This window comes from Canis lupus, chromosome 17 (genome assembly GCF_003254725.2).
Source record: "Canis lupus dingo isolate Sandy chromosome 17, ASM325472v2, whole genome shotgun sequence".
NCBI classification, from domain to species: Eukaryota; Metazoa; Chordata; class Mammalia; order Carnivora; family Canidae; genus Canis; species Canis lupus.
In genome coordinates, this window is record NC_064259.1 from 20313512 (window position 1) to 20337071 (window position 23560).

The window sequence follows — 23560 nt, forward strand, 5'->3', positions numbered from 1 at the left end:
TTGTTGACAAGCTTATCTCTGCCAGACAGATCACGTGTAGAAGTTTTCTCATTTTGCAGCATTGATAGGAATCACCTAAGAGTGTTTTTCCAGTGCTTCCTTATTCATTCTCCAACTTTTTCTGTTTTGTGTCTAGGGTGAGACCCATGATTCTTCTTTTGAGACTGGTATAGGAAAATAGAACATGGTCTCTGCCCCTAAATTCAAGATCTGGTTTAGAAAGCAAACACAATCATTAGCTAAACATACATAAGAGCCAATGAGGGCCACCTGGCTGGCCCAGTCCATAGAACATGCAACTCTTGATCTCAGAGTTGGGAGATTAAGCCCTGCATTGGGTATAGAGCTTAGAAAGAAAGAAAGCCAACTAGTCGTGATTGAGATTTTAAGTGCTGTTCAGACCAAGTTCAGTTGAGAGTAGTTGGGGTGGCTTTTTGACGGAAGAGGGATGTGAATTGGTTCTTAGATAACTAGACTGATTGGCTATAAGACTAATGGGAAGGTTAAGAAGGGACCACAGGTAAATTTGAAACAGGCTTTGCTTATGTGAGAAATCAGAAGTCCAGCTGGACAAAGATAGGCAATGGGGAATCCCGGTAAGCCCTCAAGAGTGGTGAAAGCAGTGTGTATTTGAGGAAAACAAGTCTAGGTATATTGGAAAAAGAAGAAGCTGGAGGGTTCTGGAGATTGATCACATAGGAAGTTAGTAGGCTAATTGAGATTTGAATAGGACCAGGCTAAAATGACAAAAGGCAGTACAGGGTTTAAGTTCACGTATGTGAAAGGGAAAGAATATTTCTTGCCCAGAATAACCACTGGGTGCCTCAGTGGTTAAGCACCCGCCTTCGGCTCAGGGCGTGATCCCAGGGCCCGGGATCAAGTCCCACATCAGGCTCCTTGTGGGGAGCCTACTTCTCGCTCTGTGTCTCTGCCTCTCTCTGTGTGTCTTTCATGAATAAATAAATAAAATCTTTCCAAAAAATATTTCTTGCCTAATAGCCTACTAGGTACTTGTGACACTGTTCTTTGTTCTTTGAGTTCTATCCCCAGTGACCTGGTGAGATGGTATCCAAAATACCATTTATTTACAAAATAAACAGTCTCAGATATAGTACTCTGCTTAAGGTTACACATCCCTTTGGTGCTAGAGTTGGATTTTGAAAGCAAACCATTGTTTTTACCTTCACCTTACCAGTTTCTCAGGATAAGGTCTTAAGGTTTGGTTATAATGATTGTAATGGGGGTAATTTAGCTTCTTCAAACCATCTTTTGGCTGAAAGTAAAGTAGTTGCTTTTCACATTTCTCTTAATTGACTTTCTAAGACTAGAATTTGAGGGGGACCTGTGTTTATTAATCACTACCACGAAATGGTGAAAAAACTCAAAATACAGGAGAAGGGAAAGAAGGTAGCTGGATAGAGTTTATCCCAAATTCTTAGGTGGATTGAGATAGTTTGTAATAAATGATTAGTACAATATGTATGTAACTTGATATAAGATTAAGACTCCTATCGGGGAATTGAGGGCTTCGGGCTTTTCTGGAACACTGAATTTAGGTCTGAGGTTTCCAGCACTGAGATAGAGATGTAGTCCTAGTGCATCTTAGAATGGTTGCTAAGAAAAAGTCTCTAGCACAAAATTCAGAAATTTCTATCAGTAAAGTTGATTGGCCTCCAAAGTGAAAATGTCTCCAAAGCAAGTTCATTAAATGCATAAATTTGCTTGCCATTTTGCTCTGTCACTTTTGTGAATTTCCATAAAATGGAAGAGTACACTGCAAATCCATGGTGGCATTTCTGCAAGGAGCCAAAGTAATCAAGTGTAGGCTTGTAGCTTTCTGGTGATTTGGTTTGCTGTAGACCGTAGACTTGCTTCTTCAAGAAAGGGTAATTACCATTCTTATTTAATTCCGAAATGATGACAGCTCGTCTTTTGACTGGAGCTAGAGAGAAGTCAGTCCCAGATAAGCTGTCCAGGGAGTGCTGAGGTACAGGGTCTCAGTGGGAAGTGGAACAGGTCCATTTTTAGACCAGACATGCAGGTGGCAGAGTGGGTATCACTGTGGAAATGGTCAGACTCACAGAAGAGGCCGTTCACCTGTGCCTCTCCTGACGTGCTTGGAGTACTCTTCAAAGCCTCTCAAGTGTCGTGTCGGCAATTGCAGAAACCACAGGTCTGGCAGGTTTTGAAGGCAGATGCTGCAGTGAGGTGCTGTGAGGAGAAGACGCTAACTTGCCCCGGGACCAGCGCTCTGGGATGAGCCAGATGGGTGTGAAGTCACTCCAGGTCGCGCCCTTCTCCATGGCCCCTCCCGCATCCCTGCAGCCAAGAGAACACCCGAGTGTGGGCGAGGCACTCCCTATCCCTCTTAATCAACACAGGCCACCTACATATTACCTTGGAAATCAATATTTGAAGAGAATTATGTAAAGAAATTCCTAGAATATGTATCGCTCATGTGGGAGTTGACGTTACTATTCTTGTGTCTCAGTTTCTAATCACCCAGCTTTGAGACCTCAACTGCTGAGGACTCTTCCCCTCATCGTCACCTAGTACTGTTCACTTTTCCTCCATTATCTCATGTGTTCCCCTTGACATTCCCACCACTTTCATTTTGGTACTTGGTCCACTGTTCTGGGCCACTGAGTTACTTTCCTAACTCACCACCTAGTGTTGCTCTCCCCCTGACACGCCCCTCGTCCCTCTGGCACACATCAGAAGGTTCAGCTTCTGAAGGCCCCACGGTCCTCAAGAATCTACAGTGACCCCATTGCCTACTGCAAGGATGTGTCACGCTTTGATCATATAGTCTGTCACCATCCATGCTTCCAGGGAAATAAAAGAGTAAATTGACCTGATCCACCAGTTGAGGGCCTTCTCCACGCCCCAATCCATTGTTACAGCCTTAACTGTCACCCAGAGTTCTACACAAATGTGCTTAGCTACTTGTAGGCCTCAAAACAGGTCAGGGAACAGATCATTGCCTCTACCATCTCTTTGCTTAATTAACACCCCCTGTGTCAGTTTTGGTAAAACTTTGCTTTACTTAAACAGTGGGGGACATTTATTAAAAGGATGTTGAAGTTAAATTCTTTTAAAAGATTCGTTTATTTTGAGAGAGTGCATGCGTGAGCAGGGGTGATGGTGAGCAGAGAGAGAGGGAGAGGAAGAATCTCAAGCTGACTCCTTGCTGAGTGTGGAGCCCAGTATGGGGCTCGATCTCACAACCCTGAGATCGTGGCTTGAGCCAAAATCAAGAGTCAGATGCTTTAACCAACTGAGCCACCCGGGCTCTCCTAAAGTTGCATTTTTATATGAAAGTGGTGGCAGTGGCTTAATTTTTCATTTTCTACAAATCCTTCCATTAAAAAAAAGCAAGTAGGGTAGTAAAACTCATGAACAGTGAATACAGCAAAAGCGGTTGATAAGGTGCCCCTGCAAACTCCCGAACAGAAACAGGCCGGGGCAAACTCTGACAGAAACAGGAGCTGCATAATAGCATCTGTGAAGAAGCAAGCATAGGGAAGAAACGGCATCTGGTGGATTGAAAAGCTCCAAAATAACAAGTACTTGAAAACCCCGCAAACCAGTATTAGAGCAGCGGCTCACACTCAAAGGGGTTCGCGCGCTGTAAAGGCAAGTGAACGCAGCGGGGCTACTACAAACGCTGAAGACTTCAACAGTCCGGGCCCTAAGAAGTTCCTTTTTCCTGCTAAAAGAAAAGAAAACCAGAGCTTCGTGAAGAAATGACAGAGTCCATGTTTGTCGCAGGAAATGTCTAAGATGAGTTGGAAATGTCACATCAGACAGAGAAGTTCTGAAAATCTCAGGATGTGTCAGTAGGGCTTGGGAGCCAACTTGAAGAGGCCCACTCTGGCCAGAGGACTTTTTTTTTTTTCAAGATTTTATTTATTTATTCATGAGAGACACAGAGAGAGGCAGAGACGTAGGCAGAGGGAGAAGCAGGCTCCGTGCAGGGAGCCTGATGTGGGACTCGATCCCGGGACTCTAGGATCATGTCCTGGGCCAAAGGCAGGCGCTCAACCCCTGAGCCACCCAGGCGTCCCAAGAGAGGACATTTTGAACACATCAAATGTTTCTAAGTCTATGGATCCATAATGATGTGATACACACGCACAGGCCCACACACCCCTCATTAGTCACTATTGGAAGTTGCTTGGGAAACCTCTTCCCCATCAGACCCTCCCGGGTAAATAAAAGAATCCAGAAATTATCTTGGCTTCCTTATACAGAACAAACCACTGGGTGACTGAACAGTGAAGGCGGCCAGAATAAGACACTGGGGCATAAAAATCATATTGAACGGAAGGTTTCTGAATTCCTGAAATCTCTTATCTGCTTAAAAGCGTAGCATCCGATAACTCACCTGTCACTAAGGAGCAACTCTAGGCTCTTGGAGAGATTGTACCACACCCAAGCACATTGTCACAGGACCGTTTTATCTCCTGTTCCATTTATCTTCCAAAAAAAGTAATGTAAGGGCCCTTTCTCCCTCTCTCTGTATAAGAAGTCATTTGTCCCCTGAGAAATTCCTCTCTGCCCTTCCTTACCCCCTATAAGCCCCAAATTAGGGGAGACAGGGTCTTCTGTGAGTAAACATCTGCTTCTCTCTTCCTGATCTGTCTTTTGTCAGTTTAATTTGCAAGCTTCCAAACATTGCACCTAGGAGGATGAAGTTTTTCTTCCCACTAAATAGTAAATAAGGTGAAGTGTGTAGAGAAGTATTCCACCACAGAAAGAAAGAAGAAATGATAGAATTTGACTGTTTTGTAACTAATGAATTAATGGGCCTAGGAATGGACAATGGCTAACACCACAAAGGGAGATCCTCTCAAACATCAGATTAAACGTTTGGTCTTTATCCAACTACCAATTTATAGGAAATCTGAGGACAGAGGAACGTAATGAACTATATCAATCAACAAAATCCAGACTGGTAAATTTTATAGGACAATTGATCCAGTCTCTTCAACAATTAAATATCAATGGAGGGAGAGAGCGAGACATTATAAAGGAATCAGAAACTGAAAGAAAAAAAAAAAAGGCAAAACTAAACTAGTGTATTTAGGGACGCCTGGGTGGCTCAGCAGTTGAGCATCTGCCTTTGGCTCAGGTCATGATCCCAGGCTCCTGGGATCGAGTCCCGCATCGGGCTCCCCACATGGCGCCTGCTTCTCCCTCTGCCTGTGTCTCTGCCTCTCTCTCCCTGTGTCTCTCATGAATAAATAAAGTCTTAAAAAAATAAAATAAAATAAAAAATAAACTGTAGTGTATTTAGGGAACTACAGAAGCAATATGAAAAAAATTAAGGAAATGATTACGCTGAAAGGATAAGGATATTCTTAGGAGGGAGGGAGGGAAGAGTTATGGATAGGAGGTTGGGGTGCCTGATTGGCTCAGTCAGTTGAGTGTCTGACTCTTGGTCGACTCTTGGTTTGGGCTTGAGTCATGATCTCAGGGTTGTGAGATCGAGCACCGTGTCCGGCTGGCTCTGGGCTCAGCGCAGAGGGCTTAGCGCACAGTTGGCTTCAAGATTCTGTCTCCCCTCTCACTCTGCGCCCCCACTCTTGCTTGCACTCTCTCTCTAAAATAAATAAATCTTAAAAATATGGTAGGGGGCACAGGGAGGGTTTCAGGGATAGCAAAATCTTCTGGCACAGATGTTTACAAGGATGCTTGCCTTGTAACAATTCATTAGCCTACATATTTGTTTTATGAGGTTTTAAAAGGTGTATTCTAATCCTAAAGAACTCTGTGTGGGGAGTGGAGGCCCTGGTGGCTCAGCGGTTTAGCGCCGCCTTCAGCCCAGGGCCTGATCCTGGAGACCCGGGATCGAGTCCCACATCTGGCTCCCTGCATGGAGCCTGCTTCTCCCTCTGCCTGTGTCTCTGCCTCTCTCTCTCTCTCCTCTGCGTGTGTGTGTCTCTCATGAATAAATTTATAAATCTTAAAAAAAAAAAAAAAAAGAACTCTGTGTGTGGGACGTCTGGGTGGCTCAGCGGTTGGGTGTTTGCCTTCAGCTCAGGGCATGATCCCGGGATCCAGGATCGAGTCCCATATCAGGCTGCCTGCGAGGCACCTGCTTCTCCCTCTGCCTATGTCCCGGCCTCTCTCTCTGTGTGTGTCTCTCATGAATAAATAAATAAATAAATCTTAAAAGAAGAAAAAGAAGAAGAACTCTGTCTGTGTGGGTGTGGGTTTAATATTATCCTGGGTAGCTCAAACTCTAGGACTATAGAACCAGTTTCAGAGGCTATGCAGCCAAGACCACTGCTCAAAATCAGGCTTAGCAGAATTGGTGTGCTGAGGCCTAACAGTTCCTGGCGCTGGACATTGTGCCCCAGGAATGGTCATCACCGCCGCTGAGAACAATATAGCTGCCACCTGTGCCAAAATCCTTGCGCAGCCTCTGGTTCTTCCCATAGCATTTGCTGTGAAGTCTGAGGTGGTTAAGTTGGTTGATGAAGCCAAAGTGCATACTTGTGTCCCAGATGCTAAGAAGTAGGGGAGAGCCTCTCTTGTGTGCAGCATCCATAGTGTGGGGTGGGCTCTGACTCTAGGTGGGGGGTTCGGGTGCTGGGTGGAAAGAGTGACAAATGTTCCCTATCTCAGTGATGTTCGAACTTTACCATGCATGAGAATCACCTGGGAAGTGCTTTTAAAAATTCCAATGCCAAGGTCGCACCCAGCCCAGAGAACACAGCATCTCCCAGATGAGACTGGAGTGTTAGTGCTTTTTTGATCATGAACTAGTGCCTGCGCCCTTGCTACTCTTTTCGATAAGCCACACTGGAATCACCTGGGAGCTTGTTAGAAATGCAGACTCTCAGCACACCTGAATCAGAATCTCCCTTTAAGCAAGAGCCCTAGGCGATGCTTATTGCACATATTCCAACTTGAGAACTGTTGACATAGGCTGTTCTTCCAAGGGCAGCCCCAATCCCACCAGCAAGAACATTCCACTCCTGAGCAGGGAATTGATTCCCACTTCTCTGTGCTGAGAAGAAAACTTATGACCTACGGTTCCACTGGGCATTTATTGCAGACTTCCTTGGTTAAGTGTCTTCATGTCCTTACCAGATTGTAAACTCTGGAGGGCAAGGATCCTGTCTTGTCCCCTTTGCATGTTTATGGCACCTAGTGCACTGCTGCCCATGTGATGAGAGCTCAGGACATGTGGTAAGTGAACCCGTGGCTTTTCTTCTCTTTCTTCCACTCCACCTCACTTAGCAGAGGGCTGCACTGGCAGCACTCCTGACTGCACTTCTACTGCCACCTTCATGCACTCACATATGTGTTACGATTTGAAGGCAACTTTATGATTTTTTTCTTAAAGATTTTACTTAATTATTCATGAGAGACAGAGAGAGAGGCAGAGACACAGGCAGAGGGAGAAGCAGGCTCCCCACAGGGAGCCCTATACGGGACTCAATCCCAGGACTCCAGGATCACTCCCTGAGCCAAAGGCAGATGCTTTGAGCCACCCAGGTGCCCTTTAAAGGCAACTTTGAATATGACTGTCAAAGAATTTTAAAATTTAAATCTAGGGTCTCTTCCACCAACCAACCACCTCCAGATGTAGTTCTACATTCCCTTGTCTCTAGAAGCAAGTGGCCTACAAAGCACTCCAAGCCTCAGTCCAGCATAAATATCCTATGATGCTGGTTCCCCTCTGCCCAATTAACCAAGATTCAACGCTTTTGGCTGGGTAGTAGGGAGAACACCTAAATTAAATGTAGAGTCACTGAGCCACCTTGTGACCATTTCTGAGAACTGCATTTCTTCATGGTGTCACAGGAAACTTCTCTAGAGCCTGTCCGGCTGAGATCCCATCCTGTAGAATTTATGGTAAATGTGGCCACACAAAATTAAGTGGGAGATACAGGCTTCCAGTTATGGAATAAGTTAGTCATGGGAATAAAAGGCACAGCATAGGGAATAGAACCAATGATGTTGTCATCGTGTTGCAAGAAGACAGACGGTAGCTACACAGCTGTGGTGAGCACGGCATATGGTAGAGACTTATCAAATCCCATGTTGGTCGCCTGAAACTAATGTAACATTTTGTGCCAACTATACTCAGATTTTAAAATAATGTTAAAAGGCAGGCGACATCTGTGAAAATGAAAAGGTTTACTTATGCAAATATTGTACTAAGTCTCCTAAAAATGGAGATGAGGAACAGATAGAGCGAAATGTCCTAGAGCAGAAGTTACAACGTCACTGTTTTCAGAGAAGAATGCCGATAAAAAGTGAACAGATTTGCCCTGAACCTAAGAGTTCCAGGAGCTCCGGGTACCTTTGAGATGTCAGGCATGTAGCAACAGAGGAACATGGGATGGGTGGGAAGTCTATAAGAAATAATGTCCCCGATCATCCCCTGCAGCCAGGAGTTGCTTCCACCCTCCTGAAGGTTTATGATCTGCAGAAACGGAACAACAGAGGCTCCAGACTCAAGGGCACCGGGCAGGCGGAGGGAAAGGTGTGGAGGAGGCACAGGATCAAAAGCAGCGATTTCAGTGCACAGCTGCATCTTGAATGATGGGCTCCTCAGATTTTTTTCCTTCCTTCTCCCTGCCCTTCCCCTAGAGTTATGGCAGCCAGACGTAGGTACCCAGGTAGAAGATTAGGAGGGTCTCTGGAAAACCTGGCCCAAGAGAAAAGACTGACAAATACTGTCACTTAGAGGCACACCAACTAAAAGGCCAGCTCTCTGCAGATTATGCTGTGTTGAAGATTTCCTGCCACCAAGTCGGACGAACATACAAGTGTCCAGTCTACCTAAAACCTATGTAAAATCATTCAAACATATGAAAAGCATAGAAAAATTAATAAAAATCCACAACCTGATACCCAGACCTAACAGATATTTGCATTCAATCAGATACTCTTCACAGTGACATAAAAGACTAGAACAACTAACAACAAAAAGGAAATTTAAAAAACTGCAAAAACCAAAGGAAAACCCCCAAAACACACTTTAATGAATATTATTGGATACGACATGATATTGAACCCATAAAGCAAGAATACAATGCTGGGGCGCCTGGCTGGCTCAGTGGGTATAGACTGTGCGACTCTTGATCTCTGGGTTATAAGTTTGATCTTACATTGGGTGTAGAGGTTACTTACAAAAATAAAAATTAAAAAATGAGATACTGGGCATCTGGGTGGCTCAGTGGTTGAGCATTTGCTTTTGGCTCATGTCGTGATCCCAGGGTCCTGGGATCGAGTTCTGCACCAGGTTCCTCACGGGGAGCCTGCTTCTCCCTCTGTCTCTGTCTCTGCCTTTCTCTGTGTCTCTCATGAATAAATAAATAAAATCTTAAAATAAAAAAGGATGCTAGTTAAAAGACACACACAATGAGATAGAATTTACTAAAATAAAAATGATCAACAAAATAAAAGATTCAAGAGAAGAATTAGAAGGTGAGAGTGAGGGAAAGCTCCCAGAAAGTAAGACATGCAAGAGAGAGGAAGGGATGGAGGGAGAGGGACTTGGAAAAGGAGACCCTTCAGAGGGCCAACCCAAAGGCCAGAATCTGATTAACTGGAGATCCAGAAAAGGAAAGAGGAAAACAAAAGACAGGGAGAGAAGACAAGAAAGCTGCCCAGAACTGAGGGGTATTAGTTTCCAGATCGAAACAACCTGGCCCAAAAGAACAAAAATTAACTGCACCGGGGACTGTCATCATGGCATTTCAGAACTCCGAGGATAACAGAAAAGCTTAAGAGAAAAAAAGAAAAAAGCATCGGGGGTGGGGTGGGGAATAGGTCACCTGCAAAGAACTGAGAACCTGAATGATACACATTTCCCTAAAGTAATGCAGAGACTTAGGGATCAATGGGGTAATAGCGTCCAAGTTCTGAACGGAAGGGATGCCCTATGTAGAGTCCTCTACTAGCTCGGCTTACTGTCAAATAGGAAATGATGTCTTCCGATATGCAAGGAGGTAAGTTTTTTCTTCCCTTGCTCACCTTCTCAGGAATCTGAGAGGATATTCTCGAGCAAAATGAAAAGGTAGCCCGGGAAAGAGGGAGCCCTGAGTCCCAGGAAACCGGCCCTGGAAGGCTGTGTGGTGGCCCCAGAAGCAGACAACCTCCAGGAGACCCTGAGGATGCGGATCCACAGCTGAAGGACCGCGTGGAAGTAGCTGGGCAGCAGGTTCTCCGAGGGCAGGGACTCAGGGTGCCTGGTGTACCCCTGGGGCTCCAGGGCCTGCCTGTGTCTGGCACAGGGTAGGTGCCCAGTAAATGCCGTGACACGAGCAGGTGAGTGAATGCCTGAGAGTGACTTGGCCCTGCTTTTAGCCAGGCAAACACCTAGAAATAGAGGATAAATCATTGGAAACGCACAGCCAAATTCTCAAGAAAGCAACGGCGGTCTGAGGGACAAATGGGTCACTTAGGGAATCTGGTTGCAGTGCTTTAACTTAGAGATGCCGCAGGACATGCTGGGGGGGGTGGTCACACAGCTGACGGTCACTGAGCTGGGGGGGGCAGGTCTCCCCCCACCCAGGGCCATTTCCGCTTTGTCCCTCTGCTCTTACTTGAGAACTAGCAGAATGAAGTGCAGGCGTGCGGTGACCTTGAACCTTGACGTCAGGCCTGTGATTAACCGTCACCCTCAGTAAAATGCAGAAAGCAGCTGCACAAAATTCGCAGCCCCGGGAATTTGCCTTTGCAAACTGGCTGCCATAATTAAAGATGAAACTGTTACTCCGGGCAAATTTTCAGTGTTGACAAAACTGACAAACTCAGAAAGAGAATGTTTTCTAGAGAAGTGGCTCCAAACCATGTAGAAGAGGGGAGACGTCTCCTGCGGGCACAGTGCTTCACTCATAAGCGTAGGGACACCACAACTTGAAACATGCCGGAGTATCTAATACTTAGCAGAAATAAAAGCACTCCCCTACCTCACAGCAATCTGTCAGTAAATCCCATCGGTTTTACCTCCAGAATATCCGCAGACCCCACCACACCTCAGCACCGTAGCTCTACCCAGCCCAGCGTGCGTCATTTCCAGCAAGTGAGAACGGGGAAGCCCTAACGGCCGCTTCCTCCCTTGTCCGCAGTCTCCTCTCAACACAGCACACGGAACGTCCTCTGGGATCATTTCGATGGATCACAGTTCTTCCAAAAACACTTCAAAGGCTTCCCACTCACTCAGAGGTCCTTTAAACGTCACCCGTTGCCCCTATCCCCATTCTCACCCCTCACAAACCACGCTCTCTGCCTCAGGACTTTTGCATCGGCTGCTCCCCCTGTTTGGAATACGCATCCTCCATATATCAGAACCACTCACACTGTCACCTTCTTCTGGTCTCTGTCCAAATGTCCCCTTATCAGCCAGGCCTTCCGTGGCCACTCCACATAGGATAGCAGCATTACTGCCCCAGCCTTGGATTCCCTATCCTTTCCCCTTGCTTTCTTTTTTCGTCCAGTTCTTCCCACCATCTGCCATGTTAAAATCTATGTGTTCAGCAGTTGATTGCCTGTCTCCCCTGGGGACAGAAGGTCCATGTGGACAGGGGCTCTGTCTGTCTTATTGACTGCTGTGGCTCCAGTACCTAGAAGAGCACTTGGCACACAGAAGGCGCTCAGTATGTGTTGAATGAATGACTGATCTCTTGCCCCTACTTCCTGCTGGGCAATTCTCAGTGAGGAAAGGGAAAAAGCAAAGCAGACTTTAAAAAACAATTTTTTAAATTCAATTAGTCAACATATAGAACATCATTAGTTTCAGATGTAGAGTTCAGTAATTCAGAAGTTGCATGTAGCACCCTGTGCTCATCACCTCACGTGCCCTCCTTAATGCCCGTCTCCCAGTTAGTCTATCCTCCTCCTCCCCTCCAGCAACTTTCAGTTTCTTCCCCACAATTAAGAGCCTTTCATGGTTTGTCTCCCTCTCTGATTTCTTCCCATTCCATTTTACCCTCCCTTCCCCTATGATCCTCTGCGTTGCCTCTTATAAAACCAGATATTCTTGAGGCATTTTCTCAGGGCCATGGAGGGATTCCTAGTGTCCTCAAAGAAACTTGCCTGCCCCCACAAAGGGAAAGGGCTAGACCAAATGCAACAGAATTCCCTGCTCCACCACCCACTTTTTATTATCTGACTTCAACTAATCCTGACTTAGGAGACGTACTCTTTGAGTGATGTGTTCTTGTCCCCACTTGGCACATGAATAAATACAAGCTTGGCAAAGTTATGGATCTTGCCACGATCACATGGCGGGGAGAAAAGCTTTGGTTCAATCCTAGGTGGGTCTGACTCCCAGACCTGGGTGTTTACCTTCCTCTGGAGTCCACGCCCTAATGAAGGGCTATATCCACTCCCTGATATTTGTAGTAAAAATAAAGTAGTCCTTTAGGAAATAATACAAGAAGTATATGCACCCTGATATTGTCAAAATGGGCCTTGGCATCACACAGATGTATGGGTATACAATTTTTTCTTTAAAGATTTTATTTATTTACTTGATAGAGAGCACAAGCAAGGGGAGCAGCAGAGGGAGAGAGAGAAGCAGGCTCCTCTTGGGGCAGGGAGCCGGATGCGGGGCTTGATCCCAGGACCCTGGGATCCTAACCTGAGCTGAAGGCAGATACTTAACGGACTGAGCCACTGAGCCAAAAACAAAATGGTAAAATTCTTTAAAATGGTACATTTTTTGTTAGCTGTTACAATTTTTGTTACCACAGTTTTTAACAATAACATTATATCCTATTTATCAATGGTTCAGTAGTAAATTAAATGCTTTCCTCAGTAGAAATCCTACAAATAAGTTGAAATATGTAATTTGTAGGATTACATATTTGCTGAAAACTTTGAAATTTTTATGTTCCTCGTAACAGCCAGTAGCCAGTGGTTTCACAGTGAGTTTTGAGTTTCTGCATTGAATCTACTTGTGAGGCCAGGATTATGACCTTAAAGATCAATTCAACTTACTAAGAGGGCTTTTCAGCCACTATGTAGGTGACCAGGTGGGAGCTCTCCCACAAGTTCTAGAAACTTCTTGGCTTGACTTGATCAGTAAGCCCAGGACTCTCAGTTGCTGCCTTCCATCCCTGCTGCCAGGCGGCCGGAAGCCTGGTGCAACCAGCAGCAAAGCAGTGGTAAGGGTAGATTTGTGGTTGACTCTCCTGGTTATGAAAGTATCAGCCATGTTGTGCTTTTTTTTTTTGTGATGAGAATAATTTCATTTCCTATAGAAATGGGGATGCTCTCCTTTTCCTGTCCTGATTCAGATATGTGCCAGTATGTTAGCTCCTAGAATTTGTTGCCTTCTTCAAAATGTCAGATTTAAATCTGGAGAAGGAAACTGACACTCTTTAGTAGCCATGAATATTGTCCAGGCTCCATCTGCTGCTCAGATTGGTAGGACAAACGTTTGTAATTTTACTGAAGTCCTATTTTTCTTTCATGAATTTTTTTTCATAATTTTTTCTTTCATAAATGGTGCTTTTGATGTTGCATCTTAAAAGTCATTACCCAACCCGAGGTCACTTATGTTTTCTCCTCTGTTAATTTCTATAAATTCTAGTTTTGTATCTATAATGCATTTTGAATTAATTTTTTGGGAAGGGTATAAAGTTCATGTCTTGATTCTTATTTTTTTTTAAAGAAATCTCTATACCCAATGTACGACTTGAATCTATAACCTTGAGATCAAGATTCACATCCTCCACCAAATAAGCCAGCCAGGTGCCCCCTGGATTCCATTTTTTGTTTTTTATTTTTCTTCCTTTCTTTCTTTTTGCATGTGGGTGTCCTGTTTGTTCCAGCACCATTTGTTGAAAAGACTATTCTTTCTTTCGCCATTGAATTGCCTTTGCTCTTTTGTCAAAGATCAGCTGACTCTATTTGTATATGTCTATTTCTGGCTCTCTATTCTCTTCCATCGATCTAGTTGTCTTATTGCTCAGATGGGAATTTCAGTGGAATTATTGGACAATCTGTCTCAGCAGACAAAGGCAAAGCTGTTAGATCCTCAGCAAATCATCGACTTGATTCACACAAAAGATGTTGGACAATTTCTACAGTTTTGCTTCATCATTTGCTGTCACTTGGGCCCAGATGACACCAAGTCCATCTGAAATGTCTATTCAGGCAAATGTGGTTCTGGATGGTATGAAAGACAAAGAACACAAAATCTCTCTTTTAGTAAACAATTTGAATAAAGTCGTTTTTAAAGGATTCTGAAACTTGTCATGTTGTGAAAGTAAAAACATTTAAAAGCCAGAGATGAAAAGGATAATGAAGCTTCAGATTTAAGAACATCTTATTGGGGGGGGTGTTTGGCTGGCCCAGTTGGTGGAGTACAGACTCCGGACTCAGGGTCATGAGATCAAGCCCCATGCTGGGTGTAGAGCTTACTTTAAAAAAAAAAAAAAAAGTCTTAGGGTGAAGCCCAATTAGAAGAAATTTTACACAATTAAAAATTGGGAATAAGGAAAATAATAAAACATGATCATTTTTTACTTTCTTAAGCTTAAAATACTATTTAAAGTCAAAATGTTTTCTTTGGGATAAACATGCATTATTTAGTTAAAAATAAAACATATTCATTTAAAAATACACAGTTTATAAGAGGTATAGTTTGATTTACTGTGTTTATCACTATTGACCAAAACTTAAAATTCTAGCTTCCTGAAGTAAATATTTAATGAGTTACTTATTTTTAGGAAGGAGCATTTCAGGAACAATCTATAAATCCTTACAGTACTTTCTTTTTTATGATAAAATAGAAACATGCCAAGAAATTCCCTTGAATAGGCTTCTTTCCACATTTTTCTCTTTTTCTTTCTTTTTTGATTTTTTTATGAACTCTGTGTCCAATGTGGGGCTTGAACTCATGACCCCGGAATCAAGAGTCACATGCTCTACCAACTGAGCAAGTCAGGTGCCCCTTCCCAGTTTATTTTGCAATAACAAGCTACATTCAGTAAAATGAAATGCCAATCAAATTCTGGTTCTTTTATGTCTTGCTGGGTTCTAAGTAATTCCATAATCCAGAAATAATAAGGAAAATCTTAAATAAAATCTTTAAAAGATATATAGGTAAGGGATGTATAGGACTTTATTTTTTTTAAGATTTTTATTTATTTATTCATGAGAGACACACAGAAAGAGGTAGAGACACAGGCAGAGGGAGAAGCAGGCTCCATGCAGGGAGCCTGATGTAGGACTCAATGCCTGGTCTCCAGGATCACACCCTGGGCCGAAGGCAGGAGCTCAACCATTGAGCCACCAGGGGTCCCAGGACTTTATTATAATATTCTTGCAATTTTCCTATAGGTCTAACTTTTTTCTTGAAATAAAAAACCTAATTGTAAAATAAAGTTGGGACACATCCGCATCTGGTAATGGTTGAGTAAGATCCTGCCAGAGCAACTTTACACAGAGAAAAAAAAAGATAAACTCTGGATTTAACACACACACATAAAAACAGCTAAATGAAGCCCCTAGAGAGTGGACTATAAATGCTAATAAAAGTCAACGGATATTTTAAAGGCTAGAAAAGAAAAAAGTGTCAACTCAGAATTCTATATCCAATGAAAACCTCCTTCAAGAATAAAAGTAAAATAGACATTCTCAGATAAGAGAAAATTCACCACCAGCAGGTTCTCACTACAATAATTGCTAAAGAAAGTCCTACAGGCTAATGGGATATAATATCAGATGAAACTTAGGGGATCCCTGGGTGGCTCAGTAGTTTGGTGCCTGCCTTCTGCCCAGGGCTTGATCCTAGAGTCCCGGGATCGAGTCCCACGGCTCCCTGCGTGGAGCCTGCTTCTCCCTCTGCCTGTGTCTCTGCCTCTCTCTCTCTCTCTCGTGTCTCATGAATAAATAAATAAAATATTTAAAAAAAAGATGGACCCCACAAATAAATACGTATGTGCTCAAAACTGTGGAAAAAAAAAAAAGATGGAAACTTAGATCCTCAGAGAGGAATAAAGACCATCAGTGAGTAAATGTAAATGTCTGTTATTTTCATCTTAATTTCATTATTATATGTATGACTTTTTTTTTTTTAAGATTTTATTTATGGGCAGCCTGGGTGGCTCAGTGGCACTTCAGTCCTGGGTGTGGTCCTGGAGACCCACGTCAGGCTCCCTGCATGGAATGGAGCCTGCTTCTCCCTCTGCCTGTGTCTGTGCCTCTCTCTCTGTGTGTGTGTGTGTGTCTCACGAATAAATAAATAAAATTTAAAAAGCTTCATACTAACTTGTAACCTATATTATTTTTTTAAGATTTTATTTATTTATTCACGAGAGATGGAGGGAAGGGGCAGAGACACAGGATCCATGCAGGGAGCCTGACGTGGGACTCGATCCCCAGTCTCCAGGATCACGCCCTGGGCTGAAGGGAGCGCTAAACCGCTGAGCCACTGGGGCTGCCCTACCTTGTAACCTATAGATCCATCTGTCCCCTCACTCATATACTATAGTGTGAGGTGGAATCCATCTACATATATCTTATTAACCCCCAACACAGTGTCATCACTTTTACTTTAAAGAGTCATACAGGGCAGGGCTCCCATGCCTGCATGGAGCCTGCTTCTCCCTCTGCCTGTGTCTCTGCCTCTTTCTCTCTCCCTGTGTCTCTCACAAATAAATAAATAAAATCTAAAAAAAAAAAAATAATATAGGTTACAAGTTAGTATGAAGCGGTACTGGGTTAAAAGGTAAGAATGAATAATGTAATCCCTAGAACAACCACATGCCATGCACACATAGTGGAAAGAAGTATAGCTAAAAAGCCAATAGAAAAAATAAAATAGGGCCACCTGTGTGGCTCAGTGGTTGAGCGTCTGCCTTTGACTTAGGTCATGATGCCTGGGCTCCCAGGGCTCCCAGTAGGAAGCCTGTTTCTCCCTCTGTCTATGTCTCTGCCTGTCTATGTCTCTAATGAATAAATAAATAAAATCTTAGAAAGAAAGAAAGAAAGAAAGAAAGAAAGAAAGAAAGAAAGAAAGAAAGAAAGAAAGAAAGAAAGAAAGAAAAAGGAAGGAAGGAAGGAAGGAAGGAAGGAAGGAAGGAAGGAAGGAAGGAAGAAAGAAAGAAAGAAGAAGAAGAAGAAAGAAAGAAAGAAAGAAAGAAAGAAAGAAAGAAAGAAAGAAAGAAAGAAAGAAAGAAAGAAAGAGAAAATAGGGTGTATGGGTGGCTCAGTCAGTTAAGTGTCTGCCTTTGGCTCAAGGTCCTGGGATCGACTCCCACATCAGGCTCCAGCTCCAGGGAGAGCCTGCTTCTCCCTCTGCCTGCTGCTCCTCCTGTTTGTGTGCTCTCTCTCACTGTCAAATTAATAAAGTCTTAAAAAAAAAAAAAGATTAAGATGACTGCTTAGTGGGTTAAGTGACTGCCTTCGGTTGGGGTCATGATCTCAGGGTCCTAGGACTGAGTCCCATGTCAGGCTTCCTGCTCAGCTAGAGTCCTGCTTTTCCCTCTGCCCCTCCCTCCTGCTCCTGCTCTCTCTCAAAATAAATAAATAAAATCTTTAAAAAAATATATTAAAAAGAAAAAAAGAGGCAGGAAAGGAAGAACCAGAGAAACAAAAAATAGAGGAGACAAACAGAAAACAAAAAAATAGTAGGAATAGAAGGGAACTTCTTCATCCTGATAAAAGTCACCTAACCCCCCCCCCCCCCCACAGGGATGCCTGTGTGGCTCAGAGGTTTAGCGCCTGCCTTCAGCCCATGGCATGATCCTGGAGTCCCAGGATCGAGTCCCACGTAGGGCTCCCTGCATGGAGCCTGCTTCTCCTTCTGCCTAGGTCTCTGCCTCTCTCCCTGTGTGTCTCTTATGAATAAATAAATAAAATTAACCCCCCCACACACACAATTCACATTGTATTCAGTGCTGAAAGACGGAAGACTTTCCTTCTAGAAAATCAGGAACAAGGCAAAGATGTTTACTTTCACCTCTCCAATTCAACATGGGATTGGAGGTCCTAGCCAATGTAGTTAGGCACAAAATAAAAGGCAAACAGATTGGAGACGATCAAAACTGTCTTTATTTAAATAGACAACATGATCGTGTGCATAGAAAATTCCTAGGAATCTACAAAAATAGATATGAAAACTTGTAAGTGATTTTAAGAAGGTCAAAGGCCAATATATACAAATCAACGTATTCCTATACAGTAGCAATGAACAACTGGAAAATTTGTCAGCTGACAGACATCTGAGGACACAATCACAATTCTGAATCCGTGTGATGGCATAGTTGGAGTTGCTCCCTGGGATAGCTTTTTTTTTTAAAGATTTAAAAATATTTTTTAAAGATTTTATTTATTTATTCATGACACACACACACACACACACACACACACACACACACACACACACACAGAGGCAGGGGGAGAGGCAGGCTCCATGCAGGGAGCCCTACGTGGGACTCGGGACTCGATCCTGGGGCTCCAGGATCACGCCCTGGACTGAAGGTGGTGCTAAACCACTGAGCCACCCTGGCTGCCCTAAAAAAATTTTTTTAAGTAATCTCTATACCCAATGTGGGCCTGAAACTTATGACCCCGAAATCAAGAGTCATGAGCCCTACCAACTGAGCCAGCCAGGAGCCCCATGTATTCATTGTTTGTTTCAAGCTTTTATTTAAATTCTAGTTGGTTAACACATAAGTTGTCTGGGATCCCTGGGTGGCGCAGCGGTTTGGTGCCTGCCTTTGGCCCAGGGCGCGATCCTGGAGACCCGGGATCGAATCCCACATCGGGCTCCCGGTGCATGGAGCCTGCTTCTCCCTCTGCCTGTGTCTCTGCCTCTCTCTCTCTCTCTCTCTCTGTGACTATCATAAATAAATAAAAATTAAAAAAAAAAATTTTAAAAAAAAACACATAAGTTGTCTGATTCTTAATATTGCAAAAGACAATCTGAAGGAGAACAGTACACAGAGGTTGAACAAAATGTTGGAACTACATATTTGTGGAAATTAGTGATTGTGAGTGAAATGAAAGACAATTCTAAATAAGTGAAAAGGTTATGTTTGTTTAGTGCAAGTAATAAATACCTAAATTTGCAATAAAGAGGTAATGAAAGAATGTCTTTTTTTTTTTCTTTTTTGAAAGAATTAATTTTACCAAAGTAACAGTTTGAATGAGGCACAGGATGGTGATCTCCCTGGGTGCCCTGTGAGGAGGCAAGCTGGCGGTGTCCTGCTGTGGGGGTCTAGCTGTTCCCAGAACCATCCCGATGACCCGCTCTGCCGGCAGCGGCAGGCCTTTACGCACCCACGGGGGCGGGCTTGGCTGTGAGGCCCCGCTGCTCCCTCTGCTGGGCAGTGGATGCCTGCTTGGAGAATATTCAAACCCCCAGACCTTCGAGGCAGGCAGGGCCTCAGAGCCCATCAGGTCCTACTCCCTCATTTGTAAAGTTTAAACCGGCTTCAAGTGATCAAATAAATGACTCTTCACTACATAAAACTTTGGATATTTCAAAATTAGAGAGACAGTATCATTTATTCCATGACATAGACACAAAAACACTTTAAATATGAGAGCATTGGGTGGCTCAGTGGTTGAGTGTCTGCCTTCTGCTCAGGGAGTGACCTAGAGTCCCAGGTTAAGTCCCACATCGGGCTCCCTGCATGGAGCCTACTTCTCCCTCTGCCTATGTCTCTCCGTGTCTCTCATGAAATAAATAAAGAAAATCTTTTAAAAAATAAAAATAAATAAAAAACGTGAGAGCACATTCCCTTTGACTTGCCTTTTTTTAATGGTTCATTTATTCATGAAATGCTATCCCGACTTTTTTATGTTAACACTATACAATGAGGATTTTCCCAAATGATTACGATTTTTTCATAAGCATCATTTTTTTTTTAAGATTTTTTTAATTTTTATTTATTTATTATAGTCACACAGAGAGAGAGAGAGGCAGAGACACAGGGAGAGGGAGAAGCAGGCTCCATGCACCGGGAGCCCGATGTGGGATTCGATCCCTGGTCTCCAGGATCGCGCCCTGGGCCAAAGGCAGGCGCTAAACTGCTGCGCCACCCAGGGATCCCAGCATCATTTTTTAAAAGATTTTTTTAAAAATGTGTCTTATTCGTGAGAGACACACACACACACACACAGAGGAAACGACATAGGCAGAGAGAGAAGCAGGCTCCCTATGGGGAGCCTGGTGCGGGACTCGATCCCAAGACCCTAGGATGACACCCTGAGCCAAAAGCAGACTCAACCACTGAGTCACCCATGGGCCCCTGTAAGCATTGTTTCTAATGGGCATGTATTATTTGCCTTAGAAATGCCTAATGACAGTACAGCTACCCTCAGCTGCCCAGCCCAGATGCAAATATTTATGGCAAAATCATGGTGACGGTGGCACAATGTGGTGAATACACAAAAAAACAAAATTGTGTACTTTAAATGGATGAATTGGGATCCCTGGGTGGCTTAGTGGTTAAGCGCCTGCCTTCGGCCCAGGGCATGATCCTGGAGTCCCAGGATCGAGTCTCACATCAGGCTCTCTGCACGGAGCCTGCTTCTCCCTCTGCCTGTGTCGTTTCCTCTGTGTGTGTGTGTGTGTCTCTCATGAATAAATAAATAAAATCTTAAAAAAAAATTAGGAGGGAGAGTAAGCAGGTACATAGAAATACCTGGATGATTCATAAGAATATTACCTCTACTTTTGTGCACATTTTGAATTTTCTTTTTTAAAAAGATTTTATTTATTTATTTGACACAGAGAGAGAGCATAAGCAAGGGGAATGGCAGAGGGAGAGGGAGAGTGAGAAGGGCCCAACATGGGGCTCCATCCCAGGACCCCGGTCATGACCTGAGCCAAAGGCAGATGCTTAACTGACTGAGCCACCCAGGAGCCCCATTTTGGATTTTCTAAAATAAAAAGTTGGATACAGTATTTCCTAGAATCCTCAGAGGTGCTTACCCCAACGTTCCGTGGCCTCCCGCAGTTCGTGGGCTGTCTATCCCATCTGGGGAGGGCTGTTTCACACGCAACCCTGGCCATTGCCGGCCCCTTTTGCCATCGTTCGACTCCACTGACCACCCTGCCCCACTCACGGGCCGCTCGGCTAACCTCTGCCACCCCCTGGCCTCTGGGCCAACGGTGGGCCTCTGCCAGGGCTGTGACCCCCTCCCTGTCCTCTCCTCCAGGCCACTGAGCTCTCTCGTGTCCTCCCCTCCGGCCGGTAGGGAGCCACCTCCCACCTGCCACCGCCAGCCCTGTCTGGGGCCTGAGGTGGAACCCACAGCAGAGCAGCGGGGATCCCAGGCACCCAGCCCTTGCCTCCACCTCTCAGCCTGACACAGACTCCCCCAGACGGCAGAGCTCAGGCACAGCGTCACACATCACCCACGCCCCTGGCTCTCTCCAGCTGCTCAGTCCGGCTTTTCTACTGCACGTCTTCCCACCTCACCTCACTTCCTGGCTCTCTGTCCTGCCACCACCTTTCCAGAAGCCTCCTTTAAGATCTACCTTCTGTCACTTACAAGTGGCATCGAGTTCCTTCTGACACAGCTCCTGAGCTCCAAACGAATCATTTGTGTCAGGCCCTCGAGATGTGCCAATCATTCAAAAAGCCCTGGAGAGATTCTGGAACATTCTACATCAGTTAGTAAGTGGGTCCAACCAGTTAAGTGGTTCTGCCTGATGCTTCACACCTATGTGGTCCCTGACTCAGCCAAAATCCAGAGCCGTAGGGCTTTTGGCATGAAAAATGGAGGGTGGCCTCAGGGAGAGAGGACTGCAGGAGGAACGGAGGTCAGGCTGGGACAGCAGGACTGGAAAGGAGGAAGGGCTATGTGTGACACAGGCTAGAAGCAGGCTCACCAGGACTCTAACCAGGTGGATGTAAATAAGGGGTGAGGGGATTTCCAGATTGGGGGACCAGGTGAAAGGCCATTCCTTAGCTGGGATAGAAGGTAAGAGAGGAGCAAACGCAAGTGTAAGGGTTGAAATGGAAGGCCTGTGGATGCCACTGGGGCGGTGGAAGCAGAGCTGGAAACTGAGGTCTAGAGCCAGGTGAGCCGGGGTGAGCCGGGGTGAGCCGGGGTGAGCCGGGGTGAGCTGGCGTGCCAAGTGTGAGAAACCGAGGTAGACTCAGAGGCGGCTCGGAGGCGTCCTTCAGAGATTGGGTGACCACGCGGCCCGGTCCTGGTTTACACCCGCTGTCCTGGGGTCTGGTTTATGCCTATTGTTCCACTCAGCACCTCCTTCACTCTCAGAAGAGTTCTCGTTCGGATGACAAACGATGTGGTCAGCCCACTCGAGACAGCCTGCAGGGCAGGGAAAGCAGAGGGACGAAGTCAGGCTCCTTTCACCCGCTTGCTTCCTTCGGCCTCCTCATCTTCCCCCTCTGCCCCTCCATGCCTGCATTTCCCCCTTGCTCTACCTTCTTCATCCCCACTCCCCACAGGCTGTCACATCGCGGTGGCTGAAGGAAAAGTGACCCAGGGCCAGCTGCTCAGCCTCTGGGCGGTGGGCACAGGGAGGCCGCCTTGGCGGGGCTGGGGGCCACACAGGCCTGGGTGTGGAGTTAGCACAGCCTCCTGGTCCTCCCGCTGCCTTCCTGTTCTGTTATCTCGGAGCAGGGCACTTCTGCTCTTGGAGTTGCCCTTTCTACTGTCTGCTGAAGATGGAGACGGATCGAGTCATGTGAAACACCTCTTGGCACTGAGAAGTGGGGTTCACCTTACCTGGTGCCGCTTCTCATGGGGTTCCCATCCCCAGTGTGGGAGGTCAGTCACCTGGAAGAGAGGGTTTAGTGCATGTGAGGGGGTGTCTCCCGGGTTGGAAGGCTGAGGACTAGAGTCCATGGAGCCCTCGAGGACCAGCCTAGGGGCTTAGACCTACTTAGCGGCCCCGGGCCCCTCCGCGGGCCTGCACCCGCCCGGATCACCTGCAGGAGGCGCCGCAGACCCGCGGAGCGGCCAAGGGAGGCCTCGGCCGGGCGCCGGGCTGGAGCCTCCGCAGCTTCTGGGAAGGGCGTCCCTCCCTCAGGAGCGGCCGAGCTGAGCCGAGGGGTTGGAAGCGGGCGAGGACAGCAGAAGCGGAGAGCGACTTAAGGGACTGAGCCAAGGGACAGGGGATCTTCTGCGCCTGAGCGAGCGGACTCCAGCCCCGGTGACCTGCCCGGACCTCAGTCTGCTCCCGAGGGGAACGCGAGCGGCTGTACCCGGTGCGCGGCGCCAGTGCGGGGGCTCCCCGGCCCACGAGACTCGTGAAAATCTGAAGTCAGAGGGGCTGGGAGCCCGGCAAGCGCTTGGGGGGGCTCAGGGGCGAGCACCGGGGAAGGCAATAGGTTTTGAGGTCAAACCGGGATTCAAGGCCGAGCTGTCGCTTGAACTGAGCCTCAGTGTGCTCATCGGTAAAATGGGGTTAATGAGGCGGCCTCGCCGGGCTGAGTGGAGCTGGAGGTGATCAACGCCCGGAAGCCGGGGCCGCAGCGGCCGGTTCTGGGCAGGAGCTCCGGGAAGCGGAGCGGGACCCGGGCGGGGGGGAGGCGACTGCGGGCGGGGCACGGGGGCGGGGGGCGGGCGCACCGGGCAGGGGGGGAGCTGCGCC

The 23560-nt window shown here is 45.9% G+C and overlaps 1 long non-coding RNA gene across 1 annotated transcript; it reads right to left on the reverse strand.

The window, feature by feature from the left end:
• Positions 1-19844: 19844 nt before the first annotated feature.
• Positions 19845-23478, reverse strand: LOC112664674 (uncharacterized). The gene is made up of 3 exons (XR_003139881.3): positions 22896-23478; positions 22693-22743; positions 19845-22272 (listed from the first exon to the last, which is right to left on the reverse strand). It is a non-coding gene; the product is annotated as an uncharacterized LOC112664674 (long non-coding RNA).
• Positions 23479-23560: the final 82 nt, after the last annotated feature.